Source organism: Maylandia zebra, linkage group LG16 (genome assembly GCF_041146795.1).
Source record: "Maylandia zebra isolate NMK-2024a linkage group LG16, Mzebra_GT3a, whole genome shotgun sequence".
Classification (NCBI taxonomy): domain Eukaryota; kingdom Metazoa; phylum Chordata; class Actinopteri; order Cichliformes; family Cichlidae; genus Maylandia; species Maylandia zebra.
In genome coordinates, this window is record NC_135182.1 from 12,786,653 (window position 1) to 12,810,508 (window position 23,856).

The 23,856-nt window shown below is 39.3% G+C and overlaps 1 protein-coding gene across 4 annotated transcripts in view; it reads right to left on the reverse strand.

The window, feature by feature from the left end:
* Positions 1–23,856, reverse strand: part of znf385b (zinc finger protein 385B) — a 118,843-nt gene that overhangs the window by 44,815 nt on the left and 50,172 nt on the right. The window contains exon 1 of one of the 4 annotated variants that reach the window (XM_004567930.6): positions 22,006–22,270. The exons of 2 other annotated variants lie outside the window; for them this stretch is intronic. The gene's annotated coding sequence lies outside the window, so the exon portion shown is untranslated. Of the gene's footprint in view, positions 1–4,412; positions 4,433–22,005; positions 22,271–23,856 lie in introns of those variants that run through there. One more of the 4 variants, XM_004567931.6, reaches the window with a different exon arrangement.

The following is a 23,856-nucleotide window of genomic DNA, read 5'->3' on the forward strand; positions in this document are numbered from 1 at the left end:
TACAATGCCCATGTACCTGTATCTGTATCTTTAACATGACGTCGCCTCTGCCTTCATTAAATAAATATTTCAAAGTCTATGTCTTGTTAAAAATTCTACATTCTGCATCAGTGTTTTTCTTTTATGCGAGCTGACATTTTTCAGGTCTAGCAAACTCACATGTCTCACAAACATCCATTTCAATGCATTTACAGTGAAGCTCTAGTCATTTGCATGCATGTACCTAAATAAACTTTGAAAAACAGCAGTCACCATTAAAATCATTTCCCACAAATTAAAAAAAAAACAGTAATTCATTCCCTGATGGAGCTTATGAAGGAGTGTTTGGATGTTGAAATGGGAAAACCGCATGCTGTCTATTTTTCATTTCAATTTTCCTCATGTGGGCCAGTCAGGGGTAACCAAAGGGCCGGATGTGGCCCGGAGGCCGTACAATGCCCAGGTCCTGCTCAAGCCACTGCCAGCTTCACTCAACATGTGCACTACTATTAATGTTAACTGACTATTGTTAGTTAAAAACCATTTATGTACAAAATGTATGTCAACTTTTCAGGAACCACCAGGCGTGTGTTATTGTTCAGTGGTGTATGAAATCTTTTATGAACCATTATTCTGGTCTGAAGAGTTTTTTTCAAACCAGAGATGCTTTTCAGCTTATGTGACAACATAATTGATGATACTAGTTCTCCCCATGTTAAATCTTATATAATCTGATCTTGTCTTGCTCCCACAGTGTTTTTATTTCTGCGAGTGGACAAATGAGGAGCTCGTCTGAGTAGTGGAAAGCTCTGAATCCTGCTGGGGTTAAAGATAAAGAGGCGAGGGGCACCAATGTATGTCACTGTTCCCTGAAAGAGACACCGCATAGACACACGTGCGTGCACGCACACAGCGTAACCTCAGGGGAGGACAGGGAAAAGAAACTAATGGAGATCTGAAAAGACAGAGAGACATCGGAGAGTGGCTGTCTCTCACCCCGAGGCTTGGAACTGGTAATAACAGTGGTCAAAGACACACACAGCATACGAAGCGGTAGCCAGCAGCAGAAATGTTGAAACAAAGTACTAGATATAGTGTGATGTTTGTCCCTGAATTAATCTGAGATCCAACATCAGAACAAACTCGTTACAAATTTTGCATTTGTGAATATATAAATTGTATATTCTCACTGCAAAACAGTGTCACATTGTTTAAAAGTAAAACACATTCTTAACCACACGAGTAATTGCGTGCAGGCCGTATCTTCTTCTGCTGTAAGGTCTTGAAAAATGTCACTGTGACAAACTGTTGCCTCACTGCAGTTTCTGAGGCGTTGCACACTGATACGATACACATATTTTCACAGCTGTCTTTTGAAAGAGGTCAAATCAGAAAAAAATCTTTCCATTGCTATTTTTCACATATATTCTTGTTTTGTTGTGTTGAGGGGAGGAGGGGTCAGAACTGGACGAATCAGTCTAACCAAACAGTTTCCATATAAATGTTTTAATATCTGCTTAGTCTTTCTTTCTTTCTTTCATTTGCACACAGAGAGCTTTCTTGAAGGCTGCGATTTCCCTCCAGCAGAATGTACAAGGTCAACTCTCAGCAAACTAATTCATGTCTAACCTCAAAACCAAAAGTGGAATAGCTCTGACCTGAAACTACAAGCTAAACACTGCCTTTATGGAGGTTATTGTGGGGAAGAGCTACCAGAAAGGCTCAATTCAGGCCTAATTTTTCTGTTCAAAGCTGTAACACAGCTAGGGACCAACTCACAAAACCACTGTAACAATGTTTAATGATTCCAGTTGTCAACACGTAAAATACAAAAGCCGGTTCTACTGCATCTGGTTTGTTTTAACTCTATTTTTAAAGGTTTAAAAGTTCAGTTCATTCATGTGTAAAACCACGACAGTTCCAAACCTAATCAACCAAGCATAATAATAAAACACTGTAATGCACGAAAGAGCAATCTGACTGAAAGCATCATCACAAGTCAGTTCTGTAACAGTATTACATTATAATTAAAAAAAACATTATAATGTTACGTCATGTTAGCTTCTAAAGGGATTAAACAGGCAAAAGTTTTTTATATCATCCAAAAAATAACTGAAATAAACAGATTTTCAGCCTCATCTTTCATGAGTAAGACAAGCGTTATCGTGACACTAGAATTTTAGGAGTGAAAACAACTGCTAAATTAAATACCATGCAAATGAGAATCTAATCCACTAATAATGTCAGCATTTTGGCATACTGATGTTCTTTTACATGCTCTCACTGAGACTCACTGTGCTTTCATTGTATCTGCTTATTTTGTTGCATTTTTTAGAATCTTGCTGTTCTGAACATACATTGTTTCTGTTTTTATTATACACTGTACAATCCTTTCATTCACAAAGATAGTGACCTGCTCTCAAAAATAAGCCTTAAAATTCATAAACGTCAAGCAATAATTTTGAGTAAAATGCAGCAGAAATATAGAAAATTAAAGGTTTGCTTATTGAAATAATGAATCATCAAATAAAATATGCTTAGTACAAAGTGAATTTATACCAACCAAGTATATTTCATTTGACTAGATTCGGTTGCATTGTACTTATGTAAAAAAATTATGTGCAAAACCTACATGTATTCAAATTACTCGATATGTCCAGCCAAATACTCCCCTAAAAGTCTTGTTTTAAGGTCGACACAAGAAGTGCAATAGTGCTACATGTTTGCTAAAATGCTACAAGCTATGCAGAAGTGACTTATGTCAGCCTTACACCTTCAGTTTCCAAACAATTCCAGTCTCATAGGCAATTACTGAGAGTCACAGTAAACTCTTGAAACTGGCATGCTCTTTTCAATTTAATCATTTAGTGTACGGTGGCCAGAAAACTTCGAACTTACAAGAAAATCCAGAATGTTTAACAGCTTAAGATCAATCACATACAGGAAGACATCAGTCAAATGTTGCACCAAGCCCCTACTTCCACTTCAGTCTTCAATATTTGTTCTTGTAAATTTATATCCGGGACATGATGGGAAATAGTCTCAAAAGAAATCTAGTTCCAGTTTTGCAAATCAAAAGCCTCAAAGTTCTCCAGTCTTTGAATAAAAGGTGGTGCACTGCCAGATTGTTTTCATTGTCTTCTAGTTTATGTTGAGCATCAGCCTTACCCCTTCTTCAGACTAGCTTATGGCTTACTGTAGCAAGAAGAAAGCTTAAGCCTGGATGCTGGAGCTGGCATTCAGTGCAGGAATTAGCCAAATACCACATCCATATCTGTATATGAGCAGCATTTCACATAAAGCCACACACAGCACTACCAGGGGGATGAGATCACATTCGTGTTCCGGCTAAAGTGAATCTGAAGAGCTGCAGGGGGCCGAAACCTGAACGCACCGTGAGGACACACGAGGTGATTCCCACTCTCGTGCTTTCTCCTGTCTCCGGAGATGTATAACAAGGAATCGGGTGAGGTTTACCATCACTTTGGATATTAATCTTGTGAGCATCTCCAAGGAGACGAAGAGTAAGATGTAAAAACATGAGGAAGCTTTTATATTATCGATTGACTTGAAAATAACTCAAAAATTAAAGCTTCGAATCCATACGCCCCGTAAAAAAGTGAATAGAAACTCCTGCTTATGGAGCTACATGTCTCACCAGTTGTTCTTAATCATCCACTGGAAAATGTTGTTATGAGCAATTCTTACCGGAGTTTAATCACAGACTGTTTTTGCACTGTAGCCTCTTACTTTAACATATTCTGCTGAACTCGGCTTGTTATTTAAGGTCTGTGAAGGATTATTATAAAATAAAATCCCTCTGTGGACATTAGTAAAAATATAATAATTGTTATTTCTCAGAATCGTTTTTCATGAGGCCACAGCAGACTTGTAATATAATAAATGTTGGAAGAGCAGAAATCACATGAAATGCACTCTTATTTAAACAAAACGGCTGCTCTTTTTGTTTTTACACCTCATTATAGGAAAGTTAAGTTGTTGCCCATAGCGAAAGCCCATTGCTCATTAGGAAAATGAAGTTCTTCCATCCTTAGAGTTGTGAGGAAGAGACACAAACAAGGGAATTAAGGAGTCACGGCAGCCCAATGAAAAGCTCCAACAGGTGGAATGACACGTTTGCAGACAGTGCAGACTTCTGTATGACTGTTTTGTGGTTGTCAGAGAAACGCTGTGCTGTAAAAACACTGCCAGTGATGTCACTGTGGTCAGTCCTCACACACACAGAGTTGTTTTTCCATCACATTAGAGGACATCGTGCAGACTGACATTCATTTCCTGTAGACTTTCCCTAAATCCTTAACTTAAGTCTTCCCCTATGAAATGTAATGATTTATGTAGACTTGTTTTCTGCCCACAGTGTGACTGTGCAAACAGATTTAGGTCCTCACTTCATGAGTGATGCAAGTACTCACATGAATGACTGCCTGCAGGCACACTGTCCTCTGCCCAAATGCTCAATTTTCTGTCCGTGTTGTCTCTAAAACCTCGCTCTTTCTCCTACATTAAAAAAAAGATAAAATTTTCTTTATTCACGTCACTGTCAAAAAGGGAGCTACTGTTTGCCTCTCAGCAGGTTTAGATTAATAAACACACAGTTTTAAAAATATTTATGCCATTGCTATTTTCTGGCAATCTCCAAAGCACACTAAACGCCTCGCAATGTAAGTATTTAAACTTTTTTTTTTACCACAAAAGTTCATTTTTTCCAGTGGATAAGCATTTGAATGAATACACAGCATCACGGCAACCTCCTGAAGCAAACCGCATTTGCAAACTGCTTGACTAATCTAAACATCATGAAGTACATATGGAGCACAAAGCTAGTGTCCGGTTTGCTTTTGAAGCTCGAGCACAGTCGGTGCGCACGGCGTCAGATTTTGCACGTGGGCGTCTGCAGAGATCAAATAAACAACATGCAGACATCTTCAGATGTGAAAATCATGGATTGGTGGAAAAAAATCAGACACATTTTTGAGTCATTATTTTTGATGGAGGTCCAGATATAACCCAACCACATAGAAACCAACACACACAAAAATAATTTAAAAAAATTTGATTTTAATATGAAACACCAGCAGTCGTGATGTGACAGAAACTAAGGCCTGAGTCACACAAGCCTGCAACAGGTGAGTGAGTGGTACCAAAGACGTATGAAGTGCTGCACTGAAAACCTCCATGTAATTGCTTTGGTCACAAGCAGATTGCCACAGTTGCCAGTACTTTGCATGTAAGTTACTGACTAGTTTGCAAACACTCTGAAAGTACATGCCAAGAGCAAAAAAAAAGGTCAACTGAGGGTTATTTTAATGGACAATCGTCCATTTAAGCATATTTATGTTGCACAGCTGACATGTCATCAGATATCACCAGTTCTCTTTTGATAAGTTAAGAGACAGCCCCAATAGAAGTATTGTTTTATACTGGCTGCGTTGTGGCTGAGGCTGAGACCATTCTTTGGTAATGAATATTTTTTCTTAAGGTGAACAATCTCCATTTTGGGTTTGTGGAGCTCTTTTTCTAGTAAATGGTGAGTATTTCCAGACAAGTCAGCATCTTCCATGCAAACCGCTGGTGATCAGAGCAATCATAAACAGTTTTTTGGCGCTGCACCTTCATTGCAACCAATTTCACTCAGCAACCTTCCAGCAACCACTCGTCAGCTGGTCAGGGAATTCACATTTTTGCCTAGTGACTGGAGATTTTCCAGGCCAGCCACTCTCCAGTGAAAAAGGACTAAAGCAGCTCACAGTAGCAGGCAAGAGTCTTGCACTGCAGGACCGCTGTCACTGATGTGAGAGTGTGTGTGAAAGGGTGAATGAGCAGAAAAGTGTTCGAGTAAAAACATAACCTGTGCATGTGTAGGTCACATCTGTTAATCTATTTTATCACATCCCCTTTTCAGATTAATAAGGGAGACCACATTAAAAGGTCATTATGATAACTGCCTTAATTAATCTGATTATTTCTTATACTTATTATTGATTTATTAACTGTTTCTCTCATTGTGAACTCAGACTGTTTTCTGGGATTTTATTTGGCTCATGTTTAGATTCAGGGTGTGTTTGTATGAATTTTAATCCTCTCATGTTTATGCCTGAAATGATATTGTACAGATTAAACACATACGTATTTATAACAGGAGGCGCAGCGAGATTGTTTTATACGTCCAACCTTCACTTCAGGACAATGTGACTTCAGCTCTGTCTTTAAATAGCTGCTCTGCTCCATCAGGACCTGACACTAACTGCTCAAGGTGAACCTCCAGTTCCACACTAAAATCCAGGACTGCACTGCTAGCACTGACTGCTACTGCTAACAAAGGCACCCGAGACCCCAGGGGCCCCGACACTAATGAACCGCCTTCCTGTCCCCTTCAGCCACAGGCAGACTTAGAGGAAGAAATATACTGTGAAATCATTAGACCCATCAACACAGTTATGAACATTAATCAGTTGAAATTAAATGTTTTATGTTGTAAAGCTCACATTCTGAGGTGAAAAAAGAAAAACAGCACCACCGTAGACTAGTTTCTCTTATAGGTGTTGTTCTTGTTTTTCTGTCTCAAAAACTCCCCACTAGGCTAATTTTAGGATATGATACTCATTCAGTTGAGGTCTTTTTAATGACATGTACATTAATTATTTACAGATAAAAGTATCTGTAAATGTTATTTTTTTCATATTCTGTTTTTCACCTCCCATAAAAAGGAAACCTCAGGGTCAATGAGATAAACCAGATGTTCCTCTATTACAGACTGTTGGGGATTACCACCAACAATCACACACAAACACACACACACACAAACACCCACGCAGACACAAACACAGATAAACACACTATTGAATGTAGGTTACCCAGCAGGCTGTGCAGGATTTGGTGGGACATGATTGGTTGAGCCAGATGGAGATTGTGGGCCTGGGATTATAATCCAAAGATAAGTGTGTGTGTATGTGTGCGTGTGTGCATGTCTGCAGTTGTAGCTCATTTAGTATAATCTGTAGTCTAATAATAGAGATTACCACTTGCACTCTTCTGAGCATCTACTGACAGTCGTCTCACTCGACTGGCTGTTCCTCACAAAAAAAACTCCTCTGACCTCTCTGTGAGTGTGTGTGAGCACGTCAGAATATCATTGCTGTCCACTGATGGTAGAATACACCAATTATATACCACTGATGGTAGTGTACACCAATTATATACCACTGATGGTAGTGTACACCAATTATATACTACTGATGGTAGTATACACCAATTATCTACCACTGATGGTGGTGTACACCAATTATATACCACTGATGGTAGTGTACACCAATTATATACCACTGATGGTAGTACACACCAATTATATACCACTGATGGTAGTACGCACCAATTATATACCACTGATGGTAGTGTACACCAATTATATACCACTGATGGTAGTATGCACCAATTATATACCACTGATGGTAGTGTACACCAATTATATACCACTGATGGTAGTACACACCAATTATATACCACTGATGGTAGTATGCACCAATTATATACCACTGATGGTAGTGTACACCAATTATATACCACTGATGGTAGTACACACCAATTATATACCACTGATGGTAGTATGCACCAATTATATACCACTGATGGTAGTACACACCAATTATATACCACTGATGGTAGTATGCACCAATTATATACTACTGATGGTAGTATACACCAATTATATACTACTGATGGTAGTATACACCAATTATATACCACTGATGGTAGTGTACACCAATTATATACCACTGATGGTAGTACACACCAATTATATACCACTGATGGTAGTATGCACCAATTATATACCACTGATGGTAGTACACACCAATTATATACCACTGATGGTAGTATGCACCAATTATATACTACTGATGGTAGTATACACCAATTATATACCACTGATGGTAGTGTACACCAATTATATACCACTGATGGTAGTACACACCAATTATATACCACTGATGGTAGTATGCACCAATTATATACCACTGATGGTAGTACACACCAATTATATACCACTGATGGTAGTATGCACCAATTATATACCACTGATGGTAGTGTACACCAATTATATACCACTGATGGTAGTACACACCAATTATATACCACTGATGGTAGTATGCACCAATTATATACCACTGATGGTAGTGTACACCAATTATATACCACTGATGGTAGTACACACCAATTATATACCACTGATGGTAGTATGCACCAATTATATACCACTGATGGTAGTACACACCAATTATATACCACTGATGGTAGTATGCACCAATTATATACTACTGATGGTAGTATGCACCAATTATATACTACTGATGGTAGTATACACCAATTATATACCACTGATGGTAGTGTACACCAATTATATACCACTGATGGTAGTACACACCAATTATATACCACTGATGGTAGTATGCACCAATTATATACCACTGATGGTAGTGTACACCAATTATATACCACTGATGGTAGTGTACACCAATTATATACCACTGATGGTAGTATGCACCAATTATCTACCACTGATGGTAGTGTACACCAATTATATACCACTGATGGTAGTATGCACCAATTATATACCACTGATGGTAGTGTACACCAATTATATACCACTGATGGTAGTATACACCAATTATCTACCACTGATGGTAGTGTACACCAATTATATACCTCTGATGGTAGTGTACACCAATTATATACCACTGATGGTAGTGTACACCAATTATATACCACTGATGGTAGTGTACACCAATTATATACCTCTGATGGTAGTGTACACCAATTATATACCACTGTTGGTAGTACATACCAATTATTAGTCCTCCACAGTCTGGACTCTCTGCTCAGTTTAGCTACAGTTCCCCCGCTGTTCTGCACGGCCACCAACCCGCCCAGCTCTCCAAATCTCATGGCTCAATATTCTATCTGCATCCCCTTCAGTCTAGAGTAATCATCCCCTTTATTGAACCACAGTCCGCTAGTTAGTTAATGATAACAGGCTAATGTTATGTTAGCATTAACTAATATTAGTGTAATGTGGCTATTAGGTAATTGCTAATGATTAAACGGTTAATGGTAACATGTGCACTGGCCAGGTTCATGTTTATAACTGCTTAATACTTCAGTGTTGTTGAAACTGGATCAACTCTGATCTTTAATCAACTCTGAAATTCCTCCTAAAGTGTTGTTTAGCATTATGAACATTAACTACTTCAGCTGTTAGAGAGGGGGAAGAGCCGTCTGTCTGACTGTTTGCGGTGGTGCTTTGTGAATTTGTGAGTCAGCTGGAGGAAGCATAGATGGCTTCCTCCTGTCAATACTGTCGGAAATGTCCGTCTTATGTAATGTGAAATGTGTATATAAATTAACATTAATTTCAGCATCAATTAATATCTGAGTATGAATTTTCTTTATAACCCATGTATCTACAGAACTTCAACAAAAATGGGGCATCCAACGTGGAGACAGCTGCAACTGTCTCCACATTCTACCACTGATGGTAGAATACAGAAGTTACAGAAGTTACAGGTTGTAACTTCTGCTACTAGAAAAGAGAGAAGAGCTAGCAGAGAGAGACTGTGTTAGCAGTCCTACAGCCTACTGTACCTCAGCTTATTGGATTTCAGAAAATAATTCTGATAGTTTTGATATCAAAGTTAAGGTTACACGTTCTTTATTTGTCGTTGTCAATCATCATGAAGAAACACGACAGAATGAAATAACGCAAAACGTGAAACAGCCTCTTCCCCTGGAATAACATGTGAACTGTGATGGCTCTTAAACCAGATGAGCTACTATGTCTGGTTGTCATTTTACTCTGTTAATCAGTGTTGTGCCTCCTTGCAAATTCAGCCTAGTAAATAATTAATTTGCAAAGCACACCAAAGTGGGGCCTCCCTCCACAGGTTACACCGCCAATCTTCAGTCACCGGACTCCCAGTGGAAATGTCTAAGATAACAACCGCCCAAAATGTGCATCAATTTTATTCACAGTAACAGAAGCTAAGGACTCAAAGTTGAGGCCAGAAAAAAGCATCTACTTTGCCCAATAGATGAGAAGATGACTATGGCATCATTTCTTTCTCAACATGCTGACTCATCAAACATTCAACAGTTGTTCCACTTAACTAATGGAGGAAGAAACACAAGACAAAAGCAGAAACGCACACCTTGGCAGACAGTTTAAGTTTCTCCTCTTCTAAAGGTATTTCAGACAGCGCGTTGAAGTTTAGAGCAGACTGAATGACATCACAGAGGAGAGGATGTTAAGTGTGAAAATGTGCCACCTTTTCTATAAACGGAACACCCGTCACCTTCATGTTGAGGACATTGTGACTTTGTGTTTTATGGTGTTAACTTTACTGATGTTTTCCTGTTGACACACACAGTCGTCCTGACTGAGTGGCAGGTATTTCAACACAGGACCAGTCAATCCACTAAACAAATCTTTACTCTTTCTGTTTTTGGTGAATGTTACTTGCTAAACATGCAACTTTAACGGCCAAAAAGGAGCAATGAATCTCCTAACAGGCACTGTGTGTGTAAAGCTTGGTATAGCTCATGTCTTTGTGCCAAGGAGCTTAACACACGTCCAGAAACCTCTACTGCCATACTACCGCATTGGGTGACATGCTCTTTCATTAGACTGAACAAACACAGCTTCACTCAGTACACACCATCCCTCTGTCTTAGGGGGTCAGAGGATTAAACAGTCTCTACAGTATAAAATGTGGATTATTCTATTGCTCAAGAGGGTTTCCAGCAAATGCGATAATTAGCTCTGTGTCATTACTGAGCCTCCTCAGAAAAATGTGTATTCTATAAAGGAAACATTGGACTTGAAGCAGAGGTCCAGGGGTTACTAGATTTTTTTAAATTTATAGTAGTGAAATAACAGAGTAGGTTAAACCTGTTTAAAATATGTGATTAACAGCAGACTACCGTTATTTCTACACACACACAAAAGCAGGGGCAATTCAATTCAAAAAGGAAAGAAGTTCGAATCTACTATGTTTCCTCCCTGTCCGCTGATAAATGCATAAACAGAGTTTGAATGGTGGATCAGATTGGGGAAGTTGCAGAAACTGTCTCTTGAGTGTCAGAAGCATTGGTTTTGGATTTTAAGAGTTGTTGACAGTAATAATAAAGCAGAATAACATATTTATCCTTCACCACGCCAGCTTCCTGAACACATTCTCCATAATCGCTTTTTTAAAATGTGATGGTATCAAACCACAGACCATAGTTTTCATCAACATGTACAATAGTGTGCAAAAGTCTGAGGCTAAGCTTCTTTTCTTTATATTATTTGGTATGACCACGTTTTCTTCATTACAGTCTGAACTCTTTTAGCCAATCTTTCTTTTAATTTCTTCCTGAAGGACTTGTTGGATGTTGGCTGCCTTTTGTTCTGTTCTCTGTCAAAAAAATCCCACACTGCTTTAATAGTGTTGAGGTCCAGGCTCTGGGGAGGCCAGTCCATTACTGACAGTGGTCCATTGTGTGTTTTCCGATCCAGGTATGCTTTTACTACATTGTCAGTGTGTTTGGGATCATCGTTATGCTGAAAAATTAATCTAGATGTTCTCCAGATGGTCCTGTATGGTGAATCAAAATCAGTACTTACAGATTGATTGCTACCACTTTTGTCAAGATCCACAGCACTGACTGAAATGCAGCTCCAAACCAGAGATCTGTATTCTGCGTTTTTCTATCCAGGTATATTCTTACTGGATTTTCAGTGTGTTTATAATCATTGTCAAGCTGAAAAATGAAGTTGTTACCAATACGAATTCTTTCTGTATACAAAATTTCATTAATTTTGACACGGCTCCTGCTCCCCTCTACATATTAATGACAATTTGAACAAACAATTTCAAATTTGGATTTATCACGGTATAATACTTGTTGGCACAGATTTTCAGTCCAGTTCTTGTGTAATTTGGCCTATCTCAGCCGTTTCTCCCTGTTTCCCTTCCGTAAGAATGGCTTCTTTCCATTGAGACCATTTGTATTGAGGCTTCAGTGAACACCTGATGGATTAATTGAGGGATATTATTCATCTAACAGGTTCTGTGTCAGGTCTTTGATGGAACACGACTACCCGATGCTGTTCATCTGCTAATTTTTAGGCCCGCACATGTTCATTTGTCCTCCACTTGTCCAGTTTCCTCAAATCCTTTGAGAACACACTGCACACCATATTAGGATACGCCAAGGTTTCAGCTAATTGTGCTTTCAAAATCATCATACAATTTTATGCCAGTTACTTGTGTTATCTTTGGATAACTCATTACTCATAAATACTACTATAGAAATGGGAACAAACTCTGAGTTTTAGTGACAGGCTGCTAGCAACAGAGTGCCTCGTGATAAGATTTCAGATTGGTTCTTTGTTTAGTTGTCTGTGTAGTGTAGACACGACACTGGCTTATCTCTTGGGTTAGGTGCCCTTTTCACGCTTGAATGACTCATAGATCAATGTAAAGTTGCTTGTTAAAAATCATCTTAAAATATTGGAATAAAAACTTTGAAAGACCCTCAGAAAACCTGGAGAAGTATTGCTCAAGACTACTTTAAAAATCACAACAAAATCTGGCTGCTGGGAAGCTAAATATAAAGACATCCAGGGTCACTCCATACTTTTGCACAATACTGTAGCTATATTGATTCTCTCACATGGCCCTATGATCAGCAAAACAGCAATTTCAAGTCTGAGTGCAGCAGAACAGAAGTTACTATCTGTACGTTAACAAGAAGAACTTGTGGGATCAATTCAATAGTTTCTGCTCTTTTAATTATATGGTGATAAAAATATAAGAACATGTCAATGACAAGTATTAAATTGTGAGATCAGCTATATATTAAAAAATGATTTCTGAGATGAGCATGAGAGAAGGCAAGCTTTAAAGAGATGACATATGAGTATCCATCAATATCTTTTCACCACCTGCATTTTGTCATTTTACAAAACATTATATGCCCGACCGCCTCAAGGACAGTGACTTCCTGAAGTGTCCTCTGGATGTCTCTGAGCTTATAAGCAGTTCAATGAATAATCCTTCCATAAAAGGATTGTCAGAATTGCACAGGAAACAATGATACAATATGTTACCCTATTTTAGAGGACTATACATTAGATTTTATGATTTTGTGTATGCAAAAGCCATTCTTGCAGTCTTTTCTTTGATATTCAGCTTACAAACAAGGTCTTCCATCCTGCACATTGCCCCTGACCAACCCAGACCAAAAGATAATATGTTTTTCTTATTGTTTCAGCTGTTTCAGAGCACAAAAATCCCGAACATGGACGATAATTTCAGAACCAGCTGGATTAGTGCGGACGTGGTCCGAGTGTCTGTCTGACAGGTGGAACTCCTGACAACTTTCCACAGTCTCTCAACTGATGACACAGCATGTGAGAGTGTATTGTGCAGTGTGACCTTCAAAATCTCAGTGTGTTTGTGTGTGTGTGTGTTTGTGCGTTTGTGATACCTCAGAGACATGAGTCGCACAGAAACACTTCATCACTGCCATCCTATTTACATGCACACACTTTTTCCTTTCAAACACACACCCACATGTACAGCCAACTTTTCCTTCATACGCTTCCGTTCTTTTTACACAGTGACACATATACACAATTGTGTATGTGTCAATTGTGTTTCTGATAATAATCACCCAATCACATTTCATTACTGTCAACATTTACTTTTTGTCACATGACAGAAATTTAATTAAAACTTCCTGAAACAACCTGGAAGCAGCTGCAAACACACACACATACACAGGTAACGCCATAAATCACAGCAGACAGAATGGGAGTAATGAGGTGGCTAGCTGTTAGTGCTATGCACTGTAGGAAGCATGTAGCTAACTACTCCACATACCCTCGTAGTCACTGCTAAAGTCACAGAACACCGCATGCGAGGGTCAACACAGTAGGACTGCTTCACACTGTTGTCAGGGCAAACAATGTGTATGTGCTTCAGCATTATCTGAAACATTCGCTTATCAAAACTACCAAGCGAACACTACTTACTCTGAGTCTTATTTCAGTTGTATCAGCAGTAATGTCATGACTGCACTGATGCAGCTACATTTATTTAAAGGAATAATCTGACATTTTGGAAGTGCCTTTCTTGCTGTGAGTTGAGAGAATGCTACTCTGGTGTGTTTCTGTTACAAGATTAGCTACAAAATATAGTTTCTCTGTCTAAAAAAAAAGAAACTCAGCAAATCTGGAAGAATGGGCCAGCAGGGGACAACTAATGTGATTATGAAAAAACTTCCAGCTCTATCAAAGGGAAAACAGCCCTCAGCTCCCTTCTTCTGTGACCTCATTAAATATTTTCCTGATGACTTTATGGTCTCAATTACTAATTTCAGATCATTCTGAATTAAGGCTAAAATTAAATAATTAAATTCAATTTTATTATACAGTGTATTACTCAGTTCACAACAGTTACATAAAGGTGCTTTATATTGTACGGTAAAGACTCAATAACTTAGAAAGAAACCCCCAAAAAATCAAGGAGCTAGCTCTTGGTAACAGCGGTGAGCAAAAACTAAATTTTAACAAGAAGATACCTGCAGCCGAACCAAGCTTAGGAAAGGACAGCCATCTGCCACAACCAAATGGGTGTGAGGGGAAAGATTAGAATGATCACGTCTGAACTGAGCACTAAATCAGAGAAAAAGTCTGTGAAATCATAAAGAGTTTCTAAGCAAGGCTCAGTTAGATGATAAATAATAACAGCTAAAACTGTTTTTTGACTTTTCCAATTAGGGTGGATACTGGTAAGAGAAAGGCTTTCAAATTAATTGGAACTCTGTTTGTGCCTATAGTTGATTATTAAGCTAGAAGGAAATAATGCTGCCACTCCTCCTCCTCAGCCTATACTTCTGACAGTAAATATGACCAAGTGGTGCTGATTCCTTTAAACTAATATCTTATATTTTTCTTTCTTCATGATTTTTTATACTTACATTTTTTTTTATTGCTGAACATGATGTCTATAGGAATGAGGTTTGTGGGGGAAGAAGGCGAAAAATACAGAGAGACATGTGAGACTGCAATTCCCCATCCTGGTTCCAACTCTGGATACTGACATGTTGGGTTGTATACTTGGGCAAATATCTAGAAAGGAAACCTGTAATTTTTTGTAACAAAGCTCATTAGAGTAAGATTATCCAGGGTGAGCTCATCTCTCAGCCTCTGAGAGACATAACGTCCGTATATTAAAGACAAGGCTTTTAAGGCGGATGTGCATTAAACCTGTAATGTTTTTAATAATCACAGGGGCGATAACTGTGGTTGTAAAAAACACTTATAGTTCTATAGAAGACAGCGGATAAACAGCCCTCCAACTGATCTCTGTAAAACATTTTCTATTGGCTCAGTCACTCATTTTAGGTCATACTAAGAAAAAGATTAAAGTCCCCTAACAACTGAATCAAGAAGAACATCTGGCATTAAATTAAATCAAACACACAAAGCTATACGCTGTAGTGACCCCTTGTGACAAATGACCAGTTTTATTGTACTCAAAAATAATACAAAAGTCCATTGTGTAAGTTTATTTATGGTGAACTGTGATTTCACACTCTTGTCCGTTCTTTTCTCATCAAATGTGGTTTCAAAACATCAAGATGGCAACGGTAAAAAACCTCATCTCGAGACTTCGAAATGGGACCTCACAAATAAGTGGATGACTTCATGGTAGCTACTTCCACTTTGTATACCGCCTATGTACAACACTAAACTAATTTTTAAGTTTTAAATATTTAGAGTTGAGGCTTATTATTTGATTTCACAAATCACTGGGTGGCCACTTATAGTGTCTATGGTTGAAAATGGTTAGCTTAGCTTGTCATAAACACTGCAATCTCCAGCTACTCTGACATGTGACATTATGTCATGTTGTTTTTGCTGCTGTATAGAATAAAGACAGAATTACATGTTCACAAGTTTTCAGATGTTGGTTAGCGGATTTAGGATGTTATGCCAGCTGTTTTTATCTATTAAGGTAAGCTGGCTGGCTGCAGGCTTCGATTTAATATGATATAGAGGGGGATACTGACATTCTCAGCAACAGTTTCATCCCCACCTCATATTAAATAATGAATCCACACGTAATGTGATCTTGATTAAATATTGATGTCAAATCTCTGCTCTAACTGAAAAAAAGAGTACGTTGTTACAGTGAGGACATTACACCTGTCTGCTGCCAATCAACACACACACACACACACACACACATATACACACACATAGAATAAAACTACAATAGATTTTGTATAGAAAGAACAGTTTGTGCTTACATCACTATGTGCGTGCGTGTGTGTGCGCTCTCTGCAGGTTTCTAAACTAATCTGTCCTGACGTAACAACATGCTGCTTCTCAATCTGCCCACTGCTGGAGTCCTGGCAGACGGACACACAAACGCAGTGTTTAGTAATGTAGTCATGCTCTATAAATAGGTAAAAATTGATTTGTGTGGAGGAGAAGTGTGTGTCTTACAGTAGGATAAATCTACATTTACTGTACAACTGGACAAAAGAAACCAACAATCCAGGCAGTCTGATGGTTAACAGCCCATCCTGATGACCCTTCAGCAGCTTAATACAGTCTACATTTTTTTTAAAGACATATGCCTCTTCATCTGTTTGAGAGTATCTTGGGTTTAGTCCCAAGGATAAAGGTCAGACAGCCAACATGAACATTTTGCCAGTTTGTCTGTCCACCGCCACCTGAACATCGTACCTATTAACTCAGTATTCTGCATGGTGTTGTCAGCCACAGAAACAGCTCTCATCATTGGTTATCAGACAGAACTGTCATCTCATTAACTTTGGAAATGGACTCGATACAATCCTGTAGAAGACTAAGCACACCTTATGACTCATATAACACCATTAGCAACAATAACTTGAACTTGATTCTTTTCTTTTTCAGCCATTTTGTTGTGGATTTGCGATGTGCCAGGGATCATTGTTGTGTTGCGTGACCCAGTTTTGGCCGAGCTTTAGCTGTCGGACACATGGCCACACATTTGACTCTTTGTTATGTAGTGGAGTTTATGGTCGATGAAATGGCTGCAAGGTGCCCCATCTTCTGGCAGCCCTCTGGCAAAATGCTAACTCTTGGGTTTTTTGCAATTTCTCTGAGCGTTGTATAATCTTTACTTGGGCGGAATTTGCTGGGATGTCACTTCTGGTAGGACCAGAAACTCTCTGACTGGTACTTCCTCTCAAGGCATATGGGATCAATAAGGATGTACTTAGTTTTTCCCAGGACTGCCCAGAGTATTGAGAAAACGTTCTGTTTCACATGACTGTATTTTAAGATGTTTATAGCAGCTAGTCTTTTAGCTAATTAAACTTTAAACTTTTAAAATATACCAAACAACGTCTTGATGCATGCTCAATCATCCAGATAAGTAAATCTCTAAAAGTTGATTCTGTTCATCTGGACGTAGCGTTTTGTGGGAGAAACGTTTCGTCACTCATCCAAGTGACTTCTTCAGTCTCAGCTGACTGCAGGTTTCCCCAATCTTATTGTAAGATGGTGACAGATGTACCCTTAGGGTCCCTCCTCGATTCAGAGATGGTCTTTCCCTTTTCACATAAATGGCCTCCTTGACTCCGCGCTCAAACCAGCGTTCCTCCCTGTCCAAGATGCGTACATCCTCATCATTGAAAGAGTGTCCACTGGCCTGTAGGTGTAAATAGACTGCAGAGTCCTGGCCTGACGAGGTAGCTCTTCTGTGTTGTGCCATCCGCTTCGCCAGAGGTTGTTTGGTTTCCCCGATGTATAAATCCTGGCAATCCTCCTGGCACTTAACAGCGTACACTATGTTACTCTGTTTGTGTCGGGGGACCTGATCCTTGGGTGCACCAATTGTTGGCGCAGCGTGTTTTGGGGTTTAAAAGCCACAGAGACCCGGTGTTTAGAAAAAAATGCGTCTCAACTACTCCGATACTCCTGACACATATGGGATCACGTCCTGATGACACCCAGTTTGTGCTCCAGTGGATGATGAGAGTCAAACCTTAAATACTGATCCGTATGCGTAGGTTTACGGTACACGTCAGCTTTTAGATGTCCCCCATTCCTGATGTAAACCTCACAGTCTAAGAAGGCTAACCTGCCACTTTTCATATCCTACCTGGTGAATTTGATGTGTCGGTCCACCGAGTTAATGTGATCCGTGAAATGTGGTACATTCTGAAATTTGATTTTCACCCAGGTGTCATCCACATATCTGAACCAATGGCTTGGTGGTGTTCCAGGGTAGGATAGCAAAGCCCTCTTTTCCACTTCTTCCATATACAAATTGGCCACGATGTGTGAAACTGGGGAGCCCACGGCACACCCATGTTTCTGACTATAGAACTGACCCTTGTATGTGAAGTAGGTGGAATGAAGACACAGTTCCAAAAGCAAACACACTTGGTCGATGCTGAGAGTGGTCCTGTTGCTGAAGTTGGGGTCATCCTGTAATCTCTCACGAACTACCTCCAACGCTTCCGTGACTGGGATGCATCTGTCACCATCTTACAATGCTGTGATTGCAGCCATTCCCCAACTCTCTGTGAATGGTACTCATGGCCATTGATCAGTGGTCTTTGATCAGTGGTTGTTGATCAATGGTCATGAGAATCTGCATAATTATGATGAAGGAACTGACCTCCCAGCCCAAGATGTCACCATCTTACAATAAGATTGGGGAAACCTGCAGTCAGCTAAGACTGAAGAAGTCACTTGGATGAGTGACGAAACGTTTCTCCCACTGAAAACGCTACGTCCAGATGAACAGAATCAACTTTTGGAGATATACCAAACAACTTGATTAAATCCAATCCAAGTTACTGGGGGTCAGCACAGAGACAAATATTCACACACTCCCACAACCACACTGAATCACCAATTAGCATAACACGACCCACAGTGGGACAAAGCTAGAGTACCTAAAGAAATCCACAGAGAAGCATCAACCAGGAGGTTTGAACCAACCCTCTCGTTGTTAAGTGATAGTGCTAACCACAAAAGCGCACCAGCATCCACCAGCATGCTACCCTCAATTTTCACACAAATGTTATCTTAGCACTCTGCTGAAATGTCATGAAGTTTATATATCTAACAGACGTTTGCTAAGTTAAAATGGTCCAGCACACACAACAACAGGGTAATAACCAGTGCTTCATTTTACCAACATTATTTATTATTCCCTTGATTAAACTGTTAGCATTCATATACTCTACTCACATATGTCCCGTTTTTCTGGTTCTCTTTTCCTTGGGGGTTTTTATGCTCACTGTGAATGTTTTCGTGCTCTCTCTTTGACTTTCAGCATCCCCTTAATGTCTTTAAAAGAAGGCTTCTGCTTTAGTTAAGTTGATTGGTGTTAATTAGACACAGAGAGGACGGAGAGACATTGAAGGTCAAACCAGAAAGCAGAGAGTAGCAGTCACAGAGCAGGGAATGAGGGAAGGAAGGAAAACAATATAAGGATGGATGCTCTGCTCACTTAACACTGCTGAACAATGGGGAAAAAGGTTTCCAGGTCACAAAGAACATCCAAGAAAAACTGAGACACAAGGAAAGGAAAGGAAAGGAAAGGAAAGGAAAGGAAAGGATTAGGCATCTCAGGGCAAATTCAGTTTCCAAGTCTGTTTCTGTCAGAGCAGCAACAGTCCAGCTGATCAGGGAATCAATATTAGAGTAATTAACTCTATAACATTCCTGCAACCCCAAACACACACTGAGTCCTTAAAACTCCAGGGCTCACCGTGTTAATTATTTTACAGTGTAAACCCAGCACAGACACACACAGACACACACACACTTACATCACACTGTCATCTATGTGAAAATTAACATCTCCATGACAAAGCGAGAGTGAGACAGGACAACGCTGGACAATTTGGACTGTGTGTGTGTGTGTGTGTGTGTGTGTGTGTGTGTGTGTGTGTGTGTGTGTGTGTGTGTGTGTGTGTGTGTGTGTGTGTGTGTGTGTTGTGTTAGTAACAAGCATGAATATGCTCTATTCTCTCTCTCCTTTAGTCCTGACTTTAAAATTATACTGAACAGCATTTATATTTAACTACAGTTTTTAAAAATGCTTAAAATTCCATAAATGAATCGGGCTGATTTTCATCTTCTTGACTTGCTGTGGTGTAGTCCCTGGGCTTTCCTTGAGTTCTTATTCATTACTTGTGTTATTTTGTTAATGATCCCCTATCATCATGTTTCACTGTTAGTTAACCGTCCTTTAGTTACTTCCTGTTTTACTTAGAGAGTTTGTTTTTTCATGTGTCCTGTTTCTTTTTCTTTCTTTTTTGTCCGATGCTTGGGTCCTCTCCTTACCATCACTGCCCCAAACCAGTGTATGATATTCATTATTTCCTTTTTTCCATGTACAAACTCAATTTGAAAAGTCACTACTGCTTTGAAAGCATTTTCTATTTAACCTAGTTAATATACTGCTACTACTAAAGACTGTCAGGTATCTGCGGTAACACTGATAGGAAGGCAACAGTAACTCAAATAACCACTCGTTAGAACCAAGGTGTGCAGAAGAGCATCTCTAAATGCACAACACAATGAGTTCTGAAACAGAAGGGCAGCAGCAGAAGACCACACCTCAGTGCCACTCCTGTCCGCTAAGAACAGAAGACTGAGGCTACAATTCACACAGGCTCAAAACTGAAGATCTGAAAAATGTCGTGCTGCAACGTTTGGATGGTAGGCTCTTAATTTGCCATAAATAAATGAAAGCATGGATTCCCTCGGCCTTGTATCAGCAGTTCAGGCTGCTGGTGGAGTAATGGCACACTGAAGCATAATGTGTATGTCACAAAGCTCAAATCATTTCAAAATGATTTTTATAACATGACAATCAATTCACTCAAAAAGCCTCCACAGTCACCAGATCTCAGTCTGGCACCTTTTTGGAACAATTTTTCATGATAGATGGGCAACTGTGTGATTCTGTCTCATCGATAGGAACATTTCCAGCACCTTGTTGAATCTGTGCTGTGAAGAATTAAGGCAGTTCTGAAAGTGTCTGGTGAGTAAGTGTACACCTCTGTATAATTCTGAAGTATAATACCCGCCTATTTAAATTTTACTTTTACCTCGTGAGAGTTAAAAACATTATCCTTTTGCTCACTGCTGCGGTCCATTTATTGGACTTTTATTGTGTAGGTTGTGCAGTGTTGGTGGGTATTTTACTCAAGTACATTGCACCGGAGGGCAAATGTGAGTTATTGTTATTTCTTTTAATAACTTCTGCAAAAATTCAAAAACAATTTGATTGATTGATTGATGTAATTAATCAAGACATAGGTGATTATCTTTGGTGACTCTGAAGAATTTTTCACCATATCACCAAGTTTTAAAATATGACTACTTGTGGCGTTTTCTCAGTTAAAGTGAATAATTTAAAGGTATGACTGTGAAATAAGGCAAGTGAAGGTGTCACCTGAGGACTCTGGGTGATTGAAAGAGATGCGCTTCTCTCCATCTTCCAGCATATTTATAATGTAACTCAAAAACAGAAACCTCAGCAACTATCAATGCGTCGGTGATATCAATTTGTGACATGTAACCGAACCATATTGAGTTTGCTTGCAATGAAATGTGCTATATAAATAAAATTGGCATTGCCACACACTCTTAGGGGTCATGTCTCTGCATTTACAATTTCTTTAATATGAGACTTTCAGTGCCCTACATGGTGTAGAGTAAATGAATGTATGCTCAGTCTAATCATTTGGGGCAGTATAAGAGAAACTGGCCAAAAATGTAAATGAGATGTATGTAAACGGGAAAACTATTATATTTAAACGCTCGTGCTGCTGCGTGGTTTTCATAAGCTTCATTTATCAAAGGAAAGAAGAGAAAAGCAAAGACACGTGAGCAGGTGAATGAATGGGACGAGAGAAAGAAGCAGGTGGAAGGTGACTTACCGGAGGACGAGGATGGATGGATAAAGAAAGTAGAGTCCTGCTTGGTTTGAAGCGCACAACTCCGCTCGCGCTGTCAGCTCCGGACCATTCACTGATAATCAATACTTAACCGATCCGAGTCTCCGCTCTGTGAGTGCCCGCGTGCGGTTTAACTGATCGGTCATCGATCGTCCATCCCATTCATCCATCAGGTATCCGGACACTGATCAACTCTGTGGGAGCAGCGGAGTGCCGCGCGCTCTGCGCTGCACTGACCAGAGGGGTAGTGCTGCGCATGCGCCACCACACACATAAACGCATAACCCCACACACAAACGGCAACAGAGAGCAAAAGAGAGAAGCTTAAATACACCCGATGAAAAACAAACAAAAAAAAAATACACGTGAATGGACTTTAAAGAAGACGGGCCTTTACCTGCCTGCGCGTGCGTCCGTTTGAGTGAGTGCGCGTGAAATGCAGCTTCTCCTTGATTTGTTTTCAGCTTTTGTTGAAAAAAAAAAGCAGGTGAAATCCATTTAAAAACCGTAAATACTGGCTGCAGAGCGCGGACACACACACACACACTTTTGCCAACGGTGCTCAGTGTTTGTTGCCCTCTGTCAGTATTTACTGTCAACTCACCTGACCGTGACGTCAGGCGTCATGGGTGTTATCTTATGCTTTCATCCAGTCTGTGGCATTTCAAAGACTAATTAAGATTATCTGCATCAAATGCTGTATAACGTTCAATTAAAAAACAGAAATGATTTATCCTTTTTTAAATCAAAGGTTCATGTTCAAAAATTCACGAGTGTGACAATGGTTGTGTCCTTGTACCTGACCATTTTCATCTATCTAGATATATATATATATATATATATATATATATATATATATATATATATATATATATATATATATATATATATATCCTTGGAAGCTTCCTAAAGAAGACCACAAGTGCAGTGCTGTGTAAAGATGCCCCTGAGACAATTCAGCACATAACAGCAGGGTGCAAGGTGCTAGCAGGCAGGGCAAACATGAAATGCCAGCTGGGCGAGTGGCTCCAGCAGATCCCAGGAAGAAAATCGGAGATCTCAACGTAGCAAAGAAGCAATTTTAAATTCTATTATCAGGCACTTTGTTTCTAGCAGTCTGTCATAAAACTTTATAATTTGTTCCGATTTCTTTAGTTAAATCAAAGAAAATCCCGGGGATAATACAGTTTGACCAACAAGAAGATGATTCCCAAAAAGCATATCTCTGTATCGTGTGCATTGTGTCCTTAAAAGAGTTGAGGAAACTGGACAAGTGAAGGACAAAATAAGATGTAATACCATGTGGAAAGCATCTGACTAGCTTCATTTTCAGTATGGCAATGTTTCCAAATGCACTGCCAATACAGCAAAAGCATACCTGGATAGAAAAATGCACAAAGGAACATGGATGATGGATTGGCCTCTCCAGTGTATGGACCTCAACATTATTGAAGCAGTGTGGTATCATCTTCCAGAAAACAGAAAAAAAGCAGACAATTTTTGAATATCCTTTAAGAAGCCCGGGAACTATTGCTGAAGACTACTTAAAGAAATTAGAAGAACGCTTCGCCAAAGCATTTTGTTTGCATTGAAAATAAACGTGGTCATACCAAATATTAATCTTCTATCTACTAATATTTATTAATATTAATTATACACTCAACAAAAATATAAACGCAACACCTTTGTTACTGTTCCCATTCCCCATGGGATGGACGTAGAGACCTAAAATTCATTCCAGATACACAATATAACCATCCCTCCCAAACAGTGGTCACAAATCAGTCCAAATGTGTGGTAGTGGGCACATCTGCTATATTGAGATAATCCATC